At 45.2% G+C, this 17,348-nt stretch overlaps 1 pseudogene; it reads left to right on the top strand.

The window, feature by feature from the left end:
- The first annotated feature begins 479 nt into the window (after window positions 1-479).
- LOC110299512 lies at window positions 480-8,931 on the top strand (annotated as a pseudogene).
- Window positions 8,932-17,348: the final 8,417 nt, after the last annotated feature.

Genomic DNA, 17,348 nt, shown 5'->3' with positions numbered 1-17,348 from the left:
ACTTGAATCCAGTGCTTAGGCATACTACAAGAGATTGTGTCTTGACTTGTAAAAGAGGTCACATCAACATGTCATCAGGGAGGAGAGGCCAAGAGAGCAAGTGTTCATTCAACCTTAGTGGGGTCAGCCCTCTGTGTGGTGAGAAACCAAGGCCTAAGCATTTATTCCATGGGGAGGCCAGAGCATTTTGCAGAAGGTGCTTTTATTTTAATCCCAGGGGTGGAGATGCAGGGCTGCTTTAGACTGTCCACAGCAGCTGACTCTGATTTGTCTCATGCTCTAACAGAGGCCTGGTTTTGCCAGCTGCAGATAGCTTATGTGACTGAGTGTGGGAGTTGACCAGACTGCCATCACAATGGCTGACTGCGTTTAACATTTCATAGACACTCCCTGGAAACTTTAGTCTGGTTGAGAGGACAATTTTGACCACACCTGCCACTAACATCACAACTTCTGTCTTCTGAAGACTGATACAGTTGTAATGCTCTAGACACTTCGTACTGGCCCCGGGAGACGCCATTTCAGCCAAGACAAGCTGTGGTGCTCCTTAGATGATCTTTCCTGTGCTTTTCCCTCAGCCAAGGTAGAGAGCGCGCACTTTTCCCAGAGTTTCTTTGAAAAGCCTGTGATCTGGCAACCTGGACATTTCGCATGTGAGAAACTTAGTCTTTCTATGGGGGAGATTTTCCTCCTCAACTTCTTCCAGCCTTTCCCTAATTCAACCACAGGGGTCCCCAACTTCAGTCCATTGGTTGGGTGTGTCTGCGACTGTCTCAGTCAGCTGCTTGTTGGGCCTCTCAGAGCACAGCCCATAGGAAGATCATCAGTCTAACCAGGCCCCCGAGGTCTCTCAGACATCGAGCCACCAACCAGGCAGCACACCCTAGCTGGTACAAACCCCCAGACACATGTACAGCAGAGGAATGCCTGGTCTGGCTTCAGTGAGAGAAGATGCACCTAACTTTCAAGAGACTTGAGGCCCCAGGGAGTGAGGAGGCCTGTCAGGGTGGGGGTGGGTGGGGAGTGAGATGGGGACATCCTCTTGGAGATGGAAGGGGGTAGGAGGAATGGGATGAGGAACTATCGGAGGGTGGACTGGGAGGGGGCTAATGACCGGGGGAAAAGATTAAAGATAAATATATTTTTTTAAATAATTAGAAAAAAAAGAGAAAAATTTAGCCTAGATTCAGAAGCTATGTAGAAGCATGCCCTACCCTTTTCTTGACAATGCAAGCAGCAGACTTTGTCTCCTCAGATCAGTCCTGAAACCTCCCTCCTGTGCTCTAAGGCCCCTTTGTGCTAAACACTAGGCCCTGGAAAGATTGTTTCCCATGCAGTGCTTTCTCAGAAAATTACCATGACTGTGGCTAGAGTGGGGTGGGCTGGTAATACTGCTAGGCCCGGTTATCAGCCTCAATTAGCAGGTTGCTGGTGAGTGACCCAGGCTCCATCAGCAGCTGGAAAGTGGCTGGAGAGTCCCAGAGAACTACGAGGAGTAGAAAGGGGGGGCTATGAAGGTCTCTAAGAGTTAAGAAGGTGAGAGATGGAGGGGCACTAAGAGGCTGCAAAGAGCCCAGACATCAAAAGCAGGAAGCTGGAGAAGAGTTGAGTAGAAAATTGCGCACTCCAGCCACTCAAGAGAACCCCAGATCCCTCACTGCTGAGGGCCCTGACAGCTGAAGCTCTGAGCTGTGACATTGGTCACCATGTCCTGAACCTCAGGCACTTAGAGCCTCTGGCTTGAGCACCTGGATTCTCAAGGTTTAGATCCATCGGCTTTGGGCTTTGCAAGCCTAGGGCAGTAATGGTCTGATTTTCAGGACCTGGAGTCATAGCCAGTGACTCTCGGGCCTCAAGCTGTGATTTTGAAAGCCAAGCCCACAAGCCTGTGGAGTTGAGGACCCCAAAAGGAAGGGAGCTGCTCTTTGCAGCCTCATGATTCCCAACTGCAGAAAGCAAAGCACCCTTGGCTGTTTTGTGGGCAGTCCTTCACAATCCCTGTGACTCTGTTTTCTTATCTCTAGAATGGGGGTGGCCATCTTAGTGGATCAAATTGCTTTGAGAATTTGGAGAATAAATGAATGAGTGAGTGAATGAATGCACCCATGCCTTAAAATAGTGCCAGCCATGCTCTGAACATGGAAGCAACACTTGCTATGGCGCCTTTTCCCATACACTCAGCTCTATGTAGCTTGTGGGTTTCTCCATATGCATTTTCCTGTTTGTCATTATCCCTTGTCTTCATTAACTGGCTGTTGTCTGAAGAGACTCCTCTGCCTCAGACTCTTCTAGCCTCTCCCTGGCTGGCTTAGCTCCCCTGACCCCCACCTTGGTTTAGAAATCTCACTGAAGCCTCCCATGATGCCCTGGCTGCACCCCACTTCACACTTCCATCCTTTCTGCAAACCCTTCACAGCCAGCTCTCCTCACGCGCTCATGGAGACAGGCTGACTCTTATTCATTTTTTAAAATTGCCTGCTGTTTGCCTGGTGATGGTGCAGAGAAGGAATGAGGTAAAAGTTTGTGAGCTGGAAGACATCACAGCACTAACAAACCCCTCCATCAGAGCTCTCTGCAGACAGATCCGTGACACCTTTCTCCCCAGAGTGTTTATTCTGAAACTAAGAGACCTGTACTCAGGGTCAGCTGTCAGACCCATAGTCCATTTGTCATCTGGCTGGAAGGCTATCGCAGGCAAGGCCTTGGCCAAGGTCGCCTAAGGTAGGATAGTCAGAGGGAGAACAGGGGATACAAAGTCCCAGTTACGTGAACATCCTACTCTGCTGGCCAATGACCTCTATCTGACAAGTCAGTTTTGCCTACTCTGTCCCATCTGCTTCCTGGGAGCCTGGGAGAGCACCAGAGCCCCATATGTTGCAAGTAGCTCAGGGACCTGGGCTCAGGTGACCAGGATACAGCTGTGGGCTTCTTTCCCCTTTCTAGGTGACAATACTGTCAGACCACTGGCATAACCTCCCTAGGAAGGAAGGTATTGCTGGGTGAGCAGACCATACCACCACAGGAAATGACTCTCTACCCTGGGTGCCCATTGGAATCACCCAGGGAACTAGAGTGTTCCTGAGTCTCCCATGCCAGGTAGTATTTTGCAGAATGTGTGTGATTAGAAAGGCAGGTGGTGGACCCAAGCCTTAGTAACCTTTAGAACTGATGGTGTAGTGAGTGTGCAGTAAGGTGGAGGAGCTCTCTGCCTGTGGGGCTAGGAGGTTGACTAGTCACACACAAGGCCTCATGTGCTTCAGAACCAGCTGTTCTTCTGCCCAGTGTCTTCTCTTCAGGTGAGCGGCTGGCAAGAAGCAGGTCCGCTGCCCATGAGTAGTAATAGGATTTCGCCCCAAGATAATTCCATAAGCAGACGATCACATGATGTGGTGTGTTGGGTGGCGCTCTCTCAAGCAGCCCATGACATTCCTTTTCCATTGAGAAAACTAAAATTAGAGGTTTGTGATGTTCATTCTAAGAGACTCCAAGGCAGGCTGGTGGAGCAGAAGTGGATGTCTGTGCCTGGGAACAGCTGGAGGCTTTACTTAGCTCAGTTTTCTGCTGTCTCTGGATACGAGCAGCTCTTGAGTGCTTGACTTGGGGGAGGGGTTAGGAGCAGTTAACATATCTGAGGGGCTCAGCCACTGCTGATGCTTCCTTCCTCCTATACTTCCCCCTTCTTCCCACCCTCCGTTTCCCCCTTCCATCTTTCTCTTCTCTCCTTCCTTCCCCTCCCTCCTTCCCATTTTCCTTCTATTTTCTTCCTTTCTCCATTCATTTTCTTCCTTTGTTTATATTTCTTCCTGAAAAATGTAAACAAAATATATAAATTTATACATTATCAGGGAATTCACAATCAAGTGGGGGAGATAGACACCATGAATATGAAATTATAAATTATGAGCAGGAAAAATTTAACCATTTACACTGGATGGGGAAGGTAAATTTTAAGCTGCTCCTATAGAGTAGAAAAAGACCAGTCATTTGGAATGATGGGAAAGGCTTTCCTAGGCTGAAGGAACAGCAGGGGCTAAGGCTGCATGTTAGGAAAACACTTGTTTTCACCTTAATGCCTTCCTGAAGACTCCCTGGTTCCATGCCGTTTGTCAGTCTGTATGCTAAGATGAATGTAGAGAGGTGGGTTAATGGTTAAGAGCACTAGCTGTTGTTGGAGGTCCTAGGGCTCAATATTCAACACCAAGATGACAGCTCACAACCATAACTGTAGTCCTATGGAATGCTCTCTTCTGGTGTTCAGAAATACACATAGACAAGACATCTGTATACATAAAATATATGGAAACTTTTCAAAAAAGAAAAGCTTGCAGAGACAAGATCTGGAAGCTGGGCTGTGGATCAGTGGCAGGGCACTTGCCTAGCATGTGCAAAGCCCTGGGCTTAGAACCTAGCCTTGTGAGATGAGAGCTGGACACAGTCCAGTAGATGTTTGTGGTTCCAGCTATGCATGTCCCTAGCAGGTGGATGCAAGAGTGTGAGGCCAACGTGGACTACATAGCAAGACCCCATCTCTTTCAAGAGATGACAGAGCTCAACAAGGCATGCTTCCCATGTCCTCATTCAGTGGGGATATGGCATATAATAAATAGCAATAAGCAAAGTTCAGCAGAACCCTTGGGAGAGAAATTCACTTCTTTTCAGTGTGTGAAAAGGTATGTGTGCACAGGGTGGTCACAGGTCTCAGCAGAAAGAGGGAAGATGCTCACCAGCACCTGGAGAATAAAATTTTCTGGGGAGTCCATGAGACGTTGCCCTAGTAACCAGGATTTGCAGATGGACAGTCAGTGAGGGTCAGCATGCCTGGCAAGCTGAGAGAAGCCAGAGCTGCAGAGGAGAGCAACTGAGGGGGTTATGGCTGGATTTTGAACTGTCACATGAATGGCACAGGGGTCCGCTTTGGGTTACCAGGCAACAGAGGTAACTGGGGAGAATGGTTCTGTGCTCTTAAGATGAGGCTACCATTCCCATGGGACCTTGGTATGTTTCTCTCTTTCTCAGCCCATGTTAGTTCTGCCCGAGTTCAATTCATTCACAGTGGGGCTCCTGGGTGCCCAGGCATCAGGTGGTTCTTATCTCCTGGCATTTATGGCCTTTGATGCTACAGTCTCTCAGGTCTATTCTTACTTTTTTCCTGGGGGCAAAACCACTTCCATATTGCTTCCTATAAATGGAGGCCAATAAGGGGATAGTGACACAGTAGACGTTGCTGTTCTGCAGCCTGAACACACCTCTGGAAGATGCCAAGGGGCTGAGGGCCAGGTACAAGTGCTGATCCTCTTGCCCACCAGCTCCAGAGGCTCCCAGTGCTTTGCTGCTGCTTCCCACGGGTGACCTTGCATGTGCACCATAGCAGGTGGTTGTTGGGATCAGCTAAGAGGAGTTTATACAGGTTTGAAGAGTATTGTGAACCATATTGAGATTTTGAACTTCATCTTTGAGTGATGAGGGCCGAGAAGGATTTCCAGCACTAGGGGAAGGGGGTGTCATGATGGGTTATGTATGTCTAAAGTGCTTTACTATTGGCAGATAAGGAGGACAGGCTTCGGAGGAACATTGAACTTCATAGGGATGTTAGCTCCAAAGGCTCCAGCATGGGAGTGTTGACCCTTTTTTTTTTTTTTTTTTTTTTTTTTTTTTTTTTTTTGAGTACACTGTAGCTGTCTTCAGACATGCCAGAAGAGGGCATCAGATTCCATTACAGATGATTGTGAGCCACCATGTGATTGCTGGGAATTAAACTCAGAGCCTCTGGAAGAGCAAGCAGTGCTCTTAACCGCTGAGCCATCTCTCCAGCCCCTGGAGGGTTGGCTCTTGTATCTCCTTCATCATCCTCAGATTTTTTTTAACATGCCCAATATTAAACAGATGACAGGAGATAGGAGGATGGTGGGGCATGATGTTTAAACTTGGCTGGGGTTCTGGGAAGGGAGAACACTTAGAAATACTGACAGCAGTCTAGCATGAAAGACACAGATTTCAGTAAATGACCACTGGTTGGTTTCTGGTTTCTACCCTAGACCTAGAGCGGTCAGCTTTATTATATTCTCCTGGCCAGGGAACCATCTTTATCTTGGCACACTTGGTGACACTAGGTTCTTGGTGTCGCCAGTGGAAGGATTTCTTACTGATTTGACTGTCACCAGGCTGGAAAAGCTATAATCAGTTTATCTCTGACTCCTTTTTTTCCATTTAAAATGGAAAGGTGGAGCAGGAGTTGAGGGCACCTGTGCTGAGATTTGATCTCAGAACCCACAGAATAAGCCAGGAGTCCTTGCAAAGGCTTGTAACCCTGGCTCCAAGTAGACAGAGGCATGAGGATCCCTGGGTCTTTCTGGCTTTTAGCTTAGCTGACAGCAAGCCTTAGGTTCGTGCAGAGACCCTGCTTTAAAGGAAAAAGGCAGGCAATGATAGAGGACAAATGTTCTCTCAAGCCTCTGTGCGCGCGCGCACACACACACACACACACACACACACACACAATTTTTAATTTAATTTAATTTAGATTTAGAAAATCTAAATAATAACATGGAAAAGAATGACATTGACATAAACTTTTCTCTTGAGTGAGGCTGGAATTCAACCTCCGACTGCATATGGCTGCCCTTCGAGGATCTGTGCTAGAGTCTGAAATGTGTTCTCCACCTAGGAAAACTGCTTGCTTCAGCTGCTTGCCTTTTGTATTTTCAGGATAGTTCAGACAGTCATGACCGTGTAGCCTTGAACATAGTTTCCACAGTGAATCAGTCGGGTTCTTCAGTTCTAAGTCTCAGAAATAAAAGTTTGGTTAATATAAGGGGAAGATAGACTTGCATATTTTATTGTGGCAAATATACATACAGCTTAAAAATGTCTGGGATTTCAGCCCACTTTAAAGGTACATTTCAATGGCATTAACAAGATTCACAGTGCTGTGGAAATATCACCTCTATTAATTTCCAAACCTTTCTTATTTCTCCGATACAAGTCACTCCACTAGGTAGCAACCCAGCCCTCGCCTTGCTACCGCACCTGAAGACCTGTGTTCTACTCTGTACCACTGAACATGAATCTTCAGGATATTTCATTATGTGGAAATTTTAGAATTTTAGAATTCTAAATCTAAATTTAGAAATTTAGAATCTAGGGCATGATCCAGAACTTAATGCCTTCCTGCCTTCCTGTCTTCCTTTTATACACACATATATATATGCATGTGTGTGTTTATGCACCATCCCTACCCTCACCCCTGTAGCATGTGTGTGTGTGTGTGTGTGTGTGTGTGTGTATGAGGCCAGAGGCCCACAATAGCTATCTTCCTTAATTTCTGTCCATACTACTTTATTGACAGGGTCTCTCACTGACACAGAGCTTGTGGCCTGGCTTCCTCCATAGTGCTGGGATTGCAGATAGGTGCCACTGTGCCTGGTGGTTTTTGTTGGTGCTGGAGAGCCACAGTAATGCTTTATTTTAACATTTTTATTTTATTTTATTTTATTTTATTTTATTTTATTTTATGTGTATGGGTGTTTTGCCTGTATGTAGTATGTCTGTACAGCACACACATGCAGTGACCACAGAGACCAGAAATGGGTGATGGACTCCCATGTGACATTTGGAACCTGGTGTGTGTGTGTGTGTGTGTGTGTGTGTGTATGTGTGTGCTGGGAATTGAACATGGGTCCTCTGGGAGAGCAGCCAATGCTCTTAACCACAGAGTCATCTTTCTAGCCCTGAACTTATGCTCTTATGCTTGGGTGATAAGCATTTAACTAACTGAGTCATACCCCTTGCCCAAGAACTTCATTCTTTTTAATGATTGAATAATAGTTCACATATATGTGTGCCATAAGCTTTTTTTCAATCCAAGAAAAGGAATTTTATAAAAGCTGTTTCATAGATTCTAGAAAACATGGCCTGGAGCCCACACAGGCAGTGTGGGGTCTTGACTGGTGATTGTAGGGGAAGTAACTGAGTCTCAATCTCTTGTTTGTAAAATAAAAATAAAGAATTCTGTGCTGTGCACATTTCAGATAATGTATACAAATCACTTAGCACAAACCAAATCACCTCCATGAAAACAGTGGTAATAAATATTATTTTATTATTATGGCCTGTGAAAAGTATGGCTTTTGCTTCTTCCTTATACACACTCAAATGAATGAACCCTTTTCTAAAACATCTCTTAAAAAAATAAACCCTACAGCCATTGCAGTACATTGAGCTCCATAGAGACAGCACCGGGGCAAGTGAAAGCCTGATGGGCACTGGGCAACTTTGTGCCTGGAAGAGGAAAATCAACTAAACATGGGCAAAGGAGATCCTAAGAAGCCAAGAGGCAAAATGTCCTCATATGCATTCTTTGTGCAAACCTGCCGGGAGGAGCACAAGAAAAAGCACCCGGATGCTTCTGTCAACTTCTCAGAGTTCTCCAAGAAGTGCTCAGAGAGGTGGAAGACCATGTCTGCTAAAGAAAAGGGGAAATTTGAAGATATGGCAAAGGCTGACAAGGCTCATTATGAAAGAGAAATGAAACCCTACATCCGCCCCAAAGGGAAGACCAAAAAGAAGTTCAAGGGCCCCAATGCACCCAAGAGGCCTCCTTTGGCCTTCTTCTTGTTTTGTTCTGAGTACCCCCTCAAAATCAAAGGTGAGCATCCTGGCTTATCCATTGGTGATGTTGCAAAGAAACTAGGAGAGATGTGGAACAACACTGAAGTGAATGACAAGCAGCCCTATGAGAAGAAGGCTGCCGAGCTGAAGAAGTACGAGAAGGATATTGCTGCCTACAGAGCTAAAGGATAACCTGATGCAGCAAAAAAGGGGGTGGTCAAGGCTGAAAAGAGCAAGAAGAAGAAGGAAGAGGAAGATGACAAGGAGGATGAAGAAGATGAGGAAGAGGAGGAAGAGGAGGAAGATGGAGATGATGATGAATAAATTGGTTCTATCACAGTTTTTTTCCCTTGTCTATAAAGCATTGAACCCCCCTGTACACAACTCACTCCTTTTAAAGAAAAAATTGAAATGTAAGGCTGTGTAAGATTTGTTTTTAAGCTGTACAGTGTCTTTTTTGTATAGTTAACACACTACCGAATGTGTCTTTAGACAGCCCTGTCCTGGTGGTATTTTCAATAGCCACTAACCTTGCCTGGTACAGTCTGGGGGTTGTAAATTGGCATGGCAATTTAAAGCAGGTTCTTGTTGGTGCACAGCACAAATTAGTTATATATGGGGACAGTATTTTGGTTTTTGGTTTTTTTTTCCTTTTGGTTTTATTTTTGGGTTTTATTTATTTTTTCATCTTCAGTTGTCTCTGACGCAGCTTATACAAAGATAATTTTTGTTCTGTTAACTGAATACCACTCTGTAATTGCAAAAAAAAATGTGGCTGTTTTGTTGACATTCTGAATGCTTCTAAGTAAATACAATTTTTTTATTAAAATAATAAAATAAACCCAGGTTGCTGCTTTGAACGTATTCCCAATCAGCTCCTGCTTGCAACGGTCTTCTGAGGGAAGGTGATGTCTCCCTTCCTCCTGGAGACTGGCACTCCCCAGGTCCCTTTGGTCTGACATCCTGTTGACAGAGGCTGGCTTTAAGGTTTTCCTTCCCAAGCAGAACCTTGTGCTGTTGAAACGCAGTGGTGCCAGGTGGCTGAAGGCTATGCTGATTAGCAGGGATAAGATGGTGTTCCTTTTGCACCTGTGGCCATCGACGCTAACTAGATCCCTGAGGAGCTGAGGCCTTGCCACGGGAACCAATTACAGACAGAGAGGGTGTTACGGTGCTGGTGAAGTAGACTCACCTGGTTTCTAGTCTGGCCTCTGCCATTTACAGGGCAAGCTCCTTGATTGATGGGAAAGGGTGGGGATTCCCATGGAGAAGCAGCGAGGACAGCATCCTGCATCCTCTGTAGGAGAGGCACTGTGGGCCAGCACTGTAGGGCTGGCACCTCTAACTCAGATGTCTGTGGTGCACTAGCCTGTCCTCCCCAAAGCTCTGCCTCCCGTACTTAGGACATCCTGAAGTGAGAGACACTGGTGTGTCTTAACTAAGGGTATAATGTATATGGAACATATCCCAGACCTCCCTTCCCCTCTTTGCCCCCCCCCTTACCCCTTTCTCCTCTTCTATTTCTATTCTTTTTCCTTTACTTTCATGTCATGGATACCTATGTGATTCTATGTATCTATTAAACTTTGGTGCCATAAAAAAGAGAAAGCATTATTTGTCTTTCTGAGACTGGTTTAGTCTCTTAATCTAGTCATTTGTAGCTATGCTGATTTCCTGCAAATGACTTAACCGTCATTCCATCGTGGATGCAGGCCCCATTGTCTCTAATCAGCCTCTGCTGTTAATTGCCCAGGTTGGTTCTCTATTTGCTTGTCATGAAAAGCACTTTGGAGACATATGGTGTGCTGGTATCCCTGTGATATGTTGACCTGGAATCTTTTGGGAGTGGTATAGCTGGGTTGTGTGGAAGATCTAATTTTAGGTTTTGGTGTATCTTTTAAAGTCACCCTTAGCAACCGAGGAGCTGGGTGATTTTCGCTTCAGTATAGTTAAGGTTTGGTAACTCTCAGCACAGGCTTCCAACTGGCAGGCATAACCTTGAGAGGTGGTTCTGTCCCTGTTCTTTAAAATGTTTTACTCTCTCCCGAGATATTTTATTTTTGTTATTGTTGTTGTTTTGTGCAGGAACAATCTTTTCTATCAGAATGACCTTCACCCATAGTTGGGGTACCCTGAGAATTCAGATGTGTGCATTGCATTTGGACTTGGCTCTTGCCTTGAGTGCAGCAGAGAACTAGCATGCTGTTGTCATGGGCATCCCGGAACCACTCTGTGGTGATTCTCCTACAGGAGTGGTTGCATCTACTTGGGGGCTGCACTGATGTGATAATTATCATATTAATGATGGCCTCTCACAGCCCCAGTCTTCAGTTACTCTTAAAATCCCCTTTGCATCTGCCGAATGGCGTAGCCTAGCTCCATTTCACAGATGTGGACACCCAGACTCCGAGATTCATTGGCTATCAGATAGCCTATCATGAACACAGACTCAGACATTGCTTGACTAAGAGACAGCCCCTTTGGGTCAGAATCCATGTTTTCTGACTTGGTCCAGGGGTCCATTTACTTCCTTACTGTGAACTTGAAAGTGGGGGAGTTCACAGTAACTCCTCCTGACTTAGTGTGGTTGTTTGTGATATAGTTGCATGAATGCTACTTAATTGATTCTCTGCTTCCACCCCTCTCTTTCTCTGCAAGTCTGAGCTGGAGCAGGGCATGCTTGGTAGGCCGTGGGGCACACAGGTGGCTCATTGCCTTGTGCCCTAGGGCTGCAGTAAATTGCTATTATCTGGTCTCCAGCCTCTGGCAGAGATGGGGAGGGGAGGCCGAGAAAGTGACATTTCTGTAAATAACCATACCTGGTCTGAGAGCAGGAGGATTGGCATGTCCCTGTAGCCTCATCAATTCCCATCAACCTTTTGCAGGGGGAGCCCCAGGGGAGAGACTGTCTTCACACCCTTATGGTTATTTATAGCCACCTCATCTCGTCCATACTCAGGGGGGTTCTGGTTCAATTGGCAACAGTCTCCTTCCACATGGGCTTAGAACCTTCTGGGAACATGTTGCTTAGCCCTCCACTACACAGACCAGAGGGCATAGCAACCACTGAGTCAAAGTGAGGACAGGAAGAGGAGACTTGGGTATGAGGCCTGAATTTCTCAGCTTTGTGTATCTGACTCTCAGGGCTAATTAGCTCTCCAGTGTTGGGGTTCAATGACCATGATTTACAAGCAAATGGCCTGGGTTCAGAACACTGATGGCTATTTTCTTGAAGCTTCTATCTCAGTTTTTCATCTATAAAATGGGATAATGCTCCCTCTTAGGGTTATTGTGAAGTTTGAATGCAAGATAACTAGAAGTCCTATGCTCAAAGAGGGTTTGATAGTTGAAGTTGTTATTAACGTGACTAGATTTAGAATCAACATAGAAGCATACTTTTTATATATAACTGAGGTAAGGCGGGGTGGGGGGGGCCCACACTTAATTTAGGTGACATGGACCTGTTGTGGCTATTCACCAGAGAAGACTGCTCAGACGTCTGTTTAAGCCAATAGAAAGTCTTTATTAGCTGGCCTGTGGCTACGCTGGATGTTCAGTATCCAAGTGTAGAACTGAGCCTTTCTCAGAGTGAGCTTTTAAGTACAAAAACCATGTCCTGGGTTGACATACTTCATTAACAAGACCAGTTTGCCAGAAGTGGAACCACAGGAGCCAAAAAGCAAGGTCACTACATTTAGAGACTTTCCCATAACTACGGACTTTGATGGATTAGACCTTTATTTTAGTTTTGGAAGGTGGTGCTGTCTGTGTGCTGAGTTTTACAGTGGGAATGGTACTTTCACAATGGTAGTGTGCTAACTAAATTCAGTTATGCTAAAGTCTTGGGACCTACTAAGGTCTGGGGCTGTTACAAACCCATGGCTTCAGATCCAAAATTTAATAAAAAGGAGAGAGCTGAGTATTAGTATCATCTCTCTGTTTGCTATGGATGAAAAATGAGCAGCATGTGGGAGTCTTGACACCATGTCTTCCCACCATAGTAGGATGTATCCCTTCTCGGATCACAAGCAAAATAAACACTTTCATAAATCGCTTTGTGTTGGGTATTTGGTTACACCAGTAAAGAAAGTAGCCAATGTCAAGGGCTAGCTCATAGGATGGCTTTTCTTGTAAGGCCACCTACCAAAGGGAGGGGTCTGCCTCGAGTGGCAGAAAGCAAAGGACACATCTAGATGAGTTACCTGTACTAGGTGTGCTTTCTCGTTCAGCTCCCTCCTTCCAAGTTCTTCTGTTATGCCGAAAATATATCATCACTCAAAACTTTATTATTCAAAAGTACATAAACTGGAGGAACTAGCATACTAAACTCTCAGATACTCACTGCTCAGCCCAAATGATAAACTTGAGCCTGGGGGTGGGGCGGGGGTGGGGTGCTGGTGGGTTGGAGGAGTGGCTCAGTGGATTTAGTGGGTTCCTGTCAATCATACATGAGGACTAGGGTTTGGATACTCAGACCACACCTGAAGGTAGCAGCTGCCTCTAATCTCAGCACTTTGGAGGGCTGGGTTCAGCAGGAGGCCCCATCCCAGAAAAGGGAGTGGAGAGAGATCAAGGAGGACACCGCGCACCAACTTCCAGCCTTCACATGGTATTTACACTTGCTAAGAGACAACGACTTCCTAACAAGATCATGCCACTTTCACAAGGAAAAACACTCGGCATTTACATTATTTGGTAGGAGTCAATAATAATTAAATATTTAGAAAGTGTCAAGTTTCCCCAGATTCATTCCCCCCCCCCCCCGTTGGTTCATTTGATTCTGGGTTTACACAAGATGCACACATTGTGACTGACTGTTTTCCCTCCTGGTCTCTTATGTGTACAGGTTGTGCAGTCTCTTTTTATACTCTTAGAATTACCTTAGTGATGATGTCTCATTCTCTGCATAAGGATATTACTTTTTTTTTCAAGTTGTTGAGACAAAGAAACTTAACAGAAGGGGTTCTTTTGGCCCACAGTTGGAGGGTCCAGGGCTCAGGGTGGAGGAGTTATGGGCATACGGGTGTGAAGCAGATGCACGCAGTGCTCCTGCACTCAGGAAGCAGGGATGGATGGAGGCTGGTCCTCAGATTGATATCTCTCTTTTAGCCATGCTGGAACCCCAGCCCATGGAATGACACCACCCACATTTAGGGTTTGTCTTTCCACTTAATTAACCTCATTTATCTTATGGGCACACCCAAAGTCTTGGCTCCTGCGTGACTCTAGGTTCTGTCAAGCTGACAATCGGTATTAACTCCCATAGTAGGACTGTGTCCTTAGGGTGTCAGGGTGCCATCTTTTTATAAAGTGGGACTTCCTGCATCAAGTTGGTCTGATTCCAAATCAGTTATTTTTGTAGCGCGCACCACAGGCACTGTCACAAGCTTCCACCAGCCAGTGTGTAATGATTGGTTGTCTCTTTCATTGATGTTGAAGCCAGTGATCATCAACACCCAGATTCATTATTTCCTTTGGGGTTTGCAGAAATAGCTTTCCATCCTCACTTGTTCCGTGGTCTCTCTCTGTAGGGAAATTATTTCACTATCAACCTTTTGGTTGCCTTATGATGTAGAAAAACACAGGCCCAGTAGCGATGGCACGTGCCTTTAATCCCAGCATTCTGGACACAGAAGCAGGAGGATTTCTGAGCTCAAGGCCAGCCTGGTCTGCAGGGGGAGTTTCTAGATAGCTAGGGCTACATAAAGAAATCCTGCCTGGAAAACAAAAAACAAACAAACAAACAAGCAAAACCCAAACAACAAAAGAAATAAAAGAAGAATGGGTGGCATTTTCCCTGGATGCCTTTTCTGCATTTACTTAAGAATGTCCTGGTTGTCTCACATGTTCTGGAGGTGACCAGCAGGTCGCCTTGTTTTACATTTTCATCAGGAACTCATGGATACATAGTCAATGTGTTTCAAGCCCTTGCTCTCACTGTTGAAGCTCACGTTTGACTTTCTCATGCCTGGCATGAGGATATCTTTTCTCAGCTGCTTCCTGAATTCTGGCATGACTGCAACCTCCGTTGTCATTGATAGGTTCCTCCCTTGCTTTCTGGAAAGAAAAGCTGTCCAAGTTTGGAATGGACCACTTAAGAGAAAATAGGTTTATATTGGTATTTTCCATTCAAATTACAATTATAGGGCTTTAAAAACTTTAATTTGATTTTGATTCTTTTGCTTTTATGCCAAAAAAATTGATGTTTGTTTTGAAACATGGTTTCACTGTAGAGCTGTGTCTGGCTGGCTGGAAATCACTATGTAGACCAAACTGGTCTCAAACTCACAGAGATTCCCCTGTCTCTGTCTCCCGAGTGCTAGATTAAAGGTAGGTGTGTCATTACTCCTATGGAAAAATCTTTCTTTTTAAAAAAAATATTATTTAATCTTTTTTCTTATACTCCAGATATTTATCCCCCTCCCAGTCCACCCTCTGACTGGTCCCCATCCCATACCTCCTCCCCATTCCTGTCTCCATGAGGATGTTCCCACTCCCCACCTCCCTCCCCCACTCCCCTCCCCCACCCCATCAGACCTCTAAACTCCCTGGGGTCTCCAGTTTCTTGAGGGTTAGGTGCATCATCTTTGACTGAGCCCAGACCTGGCAGTCCTCTATTGTATATGTGTTGGGGGCCTCATATCAGCTGGTGTATGCTGCCTAGTTGTTGGTCCAGTGTTTGAGAGATCTCAGTGGTCCAGGTTGAGACTGCTGGTTCTCCTACAGGTTTGCCCTCCTCCTCAGCGTCTTCCAGCTTTCCCCCAATTCAACGACAGTGATCAGCAGCTTCTGTCCATTGATTGGATCCAAATATCTGCATCTGATTCTTTCAGCTGCTTGTTGGGTCTTTCAGAGGGCAGTCATGCTAGGTCCCTTTTTGTGAGTGCTCCATAGCCTCAGTAATAGTGTCAGACCTTGGAATTCCACTTTAGTCTTGTCACTGGACCTTCTTTTCCTCAGGCTCCCTCCATTTCCATCCCTGCAGTTCTTTCAGACAGGAACAATTATGGGTCAGAGTTTTGACTGTGGGATGGCAACCCCATCCCTCACTTGATGCCCATGTCTTTCTGCTGGAGGTGGCTCTACAAGTTCCCTCTCCCCCATTGTAGGGCATTTCATCTAAGGTCCCTCCCTTTGAGTCCTGAGAATCTCTCACCTCCCAGGTCTCTGGTACATTCTGAAGGGTCCTCCTATCTCCTATCTCCCGAGGTTGCCTGTTTCCATTCTTTCTGCTGGCCTTTAGGGCTTCAGTCCTTTCTCCCCACCCAATACCAAATCATGTCCCCTTCTCCTTACCATCCCTCGGTCCCCTTTTCCACTCAGGTCCCTCCCTCCCTCCCTGCTTTCTTCTCCCTCCAAGATCAAGGCATCCTCACTTGGGCCCTTCATCGTTTTGACCTTTTTGAGTTCTGTGGACTGTATCTTGAGTATTCTGTACTTTATTATTATTATTTTTGGCTAATATCCACTTATTAGTGAGTACATTTCATGCATGTTCTTTTGGGTCTGAGTTACCTTTTTCAGGATGGAAAATCTTACTTTTAAAGAATGTTGTAATTGCTTCTATGCTTTATTATCTTCTTTGGTGGAACATACACAAACATACACATATGTACATATACATTTATACACACACACACACACATGTACATATGGTATGTGTGTATATATGTGCATAAATACTAATATTGATCACTGGAAATAGCCACTCTCGTCTGTTTTTCTTGGCAGGATTTCTCTCTGTATCTCTGGCTGTCTGGAAACTCACTCTGTAGACCTGGCTGGTCTGGAACTCAACAATCCACCTGCCTCTGCCTCCTAAGTGCTGGAATTACAGGCATGTGCCACCATGCCCAATGAGACATGGCTACTCTTATTGCTTTCAGTTACTTCATATGCTTCTCACTAGAGATACACAGTTGAGTTAGAGTAGTTCAAAGTATTTACAGCACATATCTCTGCATCATTAAGCCATCATCTCGATGCAGTTAGATTTATTTTATTTTGCCGTTGATTTAAAGAATTGCCTTTTTCATCTGACTTAACATTATTTGTAATTGCCTTAAACATCCCCATGGTTCCAAAAAAACAAATCTTGAAAGCAAAGTATTAGTCAGAGAATGCAGATTCTATCCCAAATTTATCTTTTTAATCTTTTCTTTAGCTGAGAATTATTTATTTTAGAGCTTGTCTTTCCATTGCAGAACCACACATACACACACACACACACACACACACACACATACACTTAGGTCAGTGAATACTCATTGTATATAATTGAGTCCACCTTGCTTATTCACTGAACACTGAAGTCTTAGCCATGTGCAAATATGCTCTGCAGTCCTTCCTGAAAGTGCACACACAGTATTCTATGAATTCTTATTCTCTGAGAGATTGGGTGTTAGGACTTAAATAGACAAATTTGGGAGTGGACACAGTCAGTTCAAAATAGGGTTTCACTGATCTATGGATCACTTCTGAGAGTGTTGGCATTGTGATAACACTAAACCTCCCCAATACAGGAATGAGAATGTCCCTGCATCTGTGTAAGTCTCACTTAACATCTGTGGAGAGGGGAATGCCAGGGCGTGGCTGGAGCTCTATTTTTATTTAGGCCAGGACCCCGGACATGAGATGTTGCATCTTTCCTCTCAGTCAAGCCTCTCTGGAAATATGTATGTCCTTCACAGACATACAAAGAGGTGTTTTTCCTAAGTGGTTCCAAATCTTGTCAAGGTGGT

The sequence above is a fragment of the Mus caroli genome, chromosome 7 (assembly GCF_900094665.2).
Source record: "Mus caroli chromosome 7, CAROLI_EIJ_v1.1, whole genome shotgun sequence".
NCBI lineage: Eukaryota > Metazoa > Chordata > Mammalia > Rodentia > Muridae > Mus > Mus caroli.
Note: the sequence above shows the minus strand (reverse complement) of the source record. Positions and strands in the feature narration are given on the sequence as shown.